Source organism: Scylla paramamosain, unplaced genomic scaffold (assembly GCF_035594125.1).
Source record: "Scylla paramamosain isolate STU-SP2022 unplaced genomic scaffold, ASM3559412v1 Contig101, whole genome shotgun sequence".
NCBI lineage: Eukaryota > Metazoa > Arthropoda > Malacostraca > Decapoda > Portunidae > Scylla > Scylla paramamosain.
Window position 1 is genome coordinate 165,001 of NW_026973766.1, and position 5,000 is coordinate 170,000.

General features: G+C 35.4%; 1 protein-coding gene and 1 long non-coding RNA gene across 8 annotated transcripts in view; both read right to left on the minus strand.

Annotated features, from left to right (window-relative positions):
• The window catches only part of LOC135099083 (cadherin-23-like), an 88,112-nt gene extending 86,747 nt beyond the window's left edge, over positions 1-1,365 (minus strand). For 4 of the 6 annotated variants that reach the window (XR_010267620.1, XR_010267616.1, XR_010267621.1 and 1 more), the window contains exons 1-2: positions 1,246-1,365; positions 19-152 (exon numbers count right to left, since the gene is read on the minus strand). The gene's annotated coding sequence lies outside the window, so the exon portion shown is untranslated. Of the gene's footprint in view, positions 1-18; positions 153-989; positions 1,145-1,245 lie in introns of those variants that run through there. The other 2 variants (XR_010267617.1, XR_010267619.1) reach the window with 2 other exon arrangements.
• A 2,074-nt stretch (positions 1,366-3,439) lies between these two features.
• Positions 3,440-5,000, minus strand: part of LOC135099082 (uncharacterized) — a 7,064-nt gene continuing 5,503 nt past the window's right edge. For both annotated transcript variants that reach the window (XR_010267614.1, XR_010267615.1), the window contains exon 6: positions 3,440-4,672. This is a non-coding gene — a long non-coding RNA (uncharacterized LOC135099082). The remainder of the gene's footprint in view (positions 4,673-5,000) is intronic.

Consider the following 5,000-nt stretch of genomic DNA (forward strand, 5'->3'; position numbering starts at 1 on the left):
CCCTGTTGTAGTACTCACCTGTTGTAGTAGTAGTAGTATTTAGCAGTGGTGACTGTTGTGATGGTTGTACTAATACTATTTCAGATTCATTGCTGCTAATTCTTCACAGTTCAATTACTTGCAAGGGTTCATGCGTGTGAGTGAGAGGTTATCTGAAAAGAAAAAGATTAATTTATATATGGTTTTTAAATCACACACACACACACACACACACACACACAGAGAGAGAAACCAGTGAAAATCAAGAAAAACCTAGACCAAAACACAATTACATAATTACATATCAACAAAACAACAATAATAACAATAGTAATAATAATGGAAATAAAATAATAATAATAATAATAGTAGTAGTAGTAATAGTAATAATAATAATAATAATAATAATAATAATAATAATAATAATAATAATATAATAATAACTAAATATAGGCAGGTGATGGCCTTCCACCACTAGTAGTAGTAGTAGTAGTAGTAGTAGTAGAGAGAGAAAGAGAGAGAGACATTTACATATTGGTTACTGTCCTCATGAAAACACATTAAATTTCTCTCTCTCTCTCTCTTAGACAACAATGTTTATTTGTAAATCTTTGGGCCATCTTATCTGGCAAAATCTCATTAATCTGTCACTATATCTAGCCAAACACGGTTCTAATCTAACGTTCGTAAGCTCCGTGACGATATATGGACGTATCCAAGCCACACAGTAAATGATATAACGAAATATTGATGAAAAATAAAAAAAAATCCTATTATTTCATATAACTCAATATTTCACGGTCTTAATTAAACCAAACCTCCCTGAGTATAGTGCACACACACTCCTGGATAACATTTATATACGCTTAAACCTCCACAGGGAATTTTAAAAGGCAGAATTTTTAGTTATCATATCGTAATGTACCTCACGTCACCTCACCAGGCAGGGTTTTTATGGCACCAGCTGTTACACTATATCTCAATATTTCACGGTTCTAACTCGTCCTTACCTGGTCAAATATAACATTTATAGCACCAAGGACAAAATATCAGTGAAGTAACACCGCAAGTGATCTACAAACATCACAAATTAAGTGTTAATAAGAGCACCACGGACAAACAGCGGACATGAACCAGCTGACATAACCCTTCCTCTGAACATCGATCATATTTCCAGTCTCCGCTTATTTATATGACACCCACTTCGTTACATGGCTTTTAAGGTCTTGGCAAGGTTACCTGTTGATCATATATCTTATAAATTACCTGGTTATGGTCGTGAAGGCTGAAGTAATGTGAACACTTCTGCGACTCTCCACCGTCTGTCCACAAAATGGCGGAGATAGGGGGAGGAGCTTTATGAGCATTCGTTGTATTGAGAAAATTCTAATATTTCTTTTGTTTCCGAGTCTAAGTTAGATTTTATGATTTCTAAAAATGTTGAATTGTTTTTAAAGAGGTTTTTTTTTGAGAGGCCCTTACAATACCATATATTTAGGTTTTTTTTCTAATTTATATAAGGTCAAGTCATGTATAAATAACAAGTGAAAATTATCGATTGCCTCCATTTCCATATATTGTTAAAATACCTTAATTAACATAATAACACAAAAAACTTGTAATAACCCATACTAAAAAGTCGATTCTGATTTAGAGCCGAAAAGTAAACAAATTAAAAAATGCCAACTGAGAAATTTGACACTATATATTTCTAAAAGCTTAAAAAAGAATGATCTAATACAAATAAAAACGATAAAATATTAAATATATATATATATATAAAAAAAAAAAAAACATATATTGCAAGTTGTAGCCGAAGACGAAATTGAGGCAACGAATGTAATTTTGTAAACAAACTGACTTTATATGCTCAAATACGTCAAAATGATTATTTATGCCCTATGCTGGTAGATCCTGCGTCTTACTGAGCTATTAAACCCACATGTACCCTGAAATACTGCAAAGTAGGCCTGAAACAAGAGGCTACATTCTGATTATATTTGGGTAGGCTTACTGTAGAGAAAGCCTGTTATCAAGCTGTTCGTCTCATCAGTCCCTCTCCTCTAACTGAGTGTCTTCAGCCTCTCCCTCACCACCGCAGTGTTGCATATCTATCTGTCTTCTACCGCTATTTTCATTCTAACTGTTCTTCTGATCTTGCTAACTGCATGCCTCACCTTCTATGATCTCCCTGCACAACTTTCTTCTATCTTTCACGACTATTCTGTCCACCTCTCTAATGCAAAAGTTAACCAGTCTTCTCACTCTCTCACTCCTATTCTGTCTACCTCTCTAATGCAAAAGTTAACCAGTCTTCTCATTCTCTCACTCCTATTCTGTCTACCTCTCTAACGCAAGAGTTACCAGTATTCTCAGTCTTTCACCACTATTCTGTCTCTCTAATGCAAGAGTTAACCAGTATTCTCATTCTCTCACTCCTATTCTGTCTACCTCTCTAACGCAAGAGTTAACCAGTATTCTCAATCATTCTTCCCTTTCTCTGGTAAACTCTGGAACTCCCTGCCTGCTTCTGTATTTCCACCTTCCTATGACTTCAATTCCTTCAAGAGGGAGGTTTCAACACACTTATTCATCAATTTTTGACCACTGCTTTGACCCTTTTATGGGACTGCCATTTCAGTGGGCTTTTTTTTTCCATTAGATTTTTGTTGCCCTTGGCCAGTGTCACTCCTACATAAAAATAAAATATATATATATACAGCAATATCTGTTTACTCCTTCCTGTGACACTCTCTCACTGTAGGAGGTTTCAAAAGAGTATAATGTTAATAACTATAGATTTATTCAACAAAAACTGGTATACAAAAGTCTTGGTTAACAATAAATAAACAGAAATATTAATAGAATTGTGCTTTTTTTGTTAATTCATGGGAAATATTAAGCAAACATCTATAATTCACAGTATACTAACAAACAAACAACACACACACACACACACACACAATGACAATTACAATAAATTCCAAGCCTATCACATGTACAGGGTCACGGCTGGCCAGACGACCTCATGTCACCTCATATCACTTACATAATGAAATAGAGACCCACTCCCCCTCTGTCTCACCAGCCAGGCTTATCTGTCTGGGAGAAAAGTGTCAGTATGCATGTCGATATAACAAATGTTGAAATATTACACAAATTATTATATATTACCCACCCTGACCCCCCCTAGTCTACTCATCATTCATACAGCTTCCTCACCCACCCCCCCCTCTCTCTAGTATGCTATAGGTACCCCCCCTTCTGCCATCAACCCCCCCCCCTTCTGCTACCGGCACCTGATAAATATTCCTATTTTTATTTATTTATTAATTTACCCTCAAATTTTTTTATTATTTATTTTATTATTACAGCTTCCTCACCCCCCCCCCTCTCTCTAGTATGCTATAGGTACCCCCCCCTTCTGCCATCAACCCCCCCCTTAAGGTACCCCCCCTGATAAATATTCCTATATTTATTTATTTATTTATTTATTTACCCTCTTTTTTATTACTAATATCAAATTTTCTTATTATTACTAATATCTATGCTCTTATTTATTTATTTAACTAATTAACCTAACCTAAAAAAAAAACTGCACACACACATATGCACGCACACACACACACGTACACACACACACACACACACACACACACACTCACTCACTCACTAGCCAGTATCTTACCAAAATACTGGCTAGACATACATACATACAATCCCCAGATCTCTTACCAAAGATCTGGGGATAAAAAAAAAAAAATATCTATATAACACTATATATATATATATATATACCCCCCTTGCCCCCCCACCAAAAAAAAAAAAAAAAAAAATCATCATTCATACATCCCAACACCACTACCACCACTACAAAAATAACATACTAATACTCAACATGCCATACAAACTCAGATTATAAAGAAATAAACTTTCAATATAATCTGAGTTAAACATTCATACACCCTGTCATCCTAATCCTATTAATAACCCTTTCTATGCCTCACTTAACCCTTTCATATATACTCCTGTCATCCTATTAATAACCCTATCTCTCTCTCTCTCTCTATGCCTCACTTAACCCTTTGATATATACTCCTGTCATCCTAATACTATTAACCCTTTCTCTCTCTCTCTCTATGCCTTACTTAACCCTTTGATATATACTAACTTAAAACCATCTTCTATATTAATCTGTGTTAAATATTATATCATTCTGACCTGCCACCTAGATACTTACTTAAAACCCTAAAAAAAAATATAAGCTAATCCTATTAATATCTGTCTTCCCTCTCTCTCTCTCTCTCTCTATGCCTCACTTAACCCTTAACTAACCTTAAACCATCTTCTATATTAATAACTAACTTAAACCATCTTCTATATTAATCTGTCAAATATCCTAACACTATGGCCTGCCACCTATATATTTATACCAAAAAAAAATTCACACACACACAACCAAAAAAAAGACATACACACAGATGCACGCACACAGACGCACGTGCACAGACGCACACACAGACGCACACACAGACAGACGCACACACAGACGCACGCACAGACGCACACCGCAGATAGCTATCCCCAGACCCCCTCCCCCCCACAAAAATATATATATATACAAAACAAAAAAACAATACTCCCCTTGTTTGGGTGAAGATCTGCAACACTGCAACACTGCAACACTGCAACACTGTGATGGAAAAACTTGTAATTACTAAGTTAGCTTCTGAGAGGGAAAAAAAAAGGTTATTTTGAGTGGATTAAGAGATGGACACATTCATAGGAAAAGTGGAACATCTGTGGTTGGAAATGAGATATAATTAGTGGAGGAAAGTCTCATAGGAAAAGGTGGAGGACTTGTGGATGTAGGTATAATTTGTGGAGAGGAGACATGGAGGAGAGGAGGGATACCATTAAATTAAGATGGAAATTTGTGTCATCTGAAAGTATTGTCATTGTACAAGTAATCACTAATATATATATAACAAATATATCCACCAGTTTATAGTAACAGAACA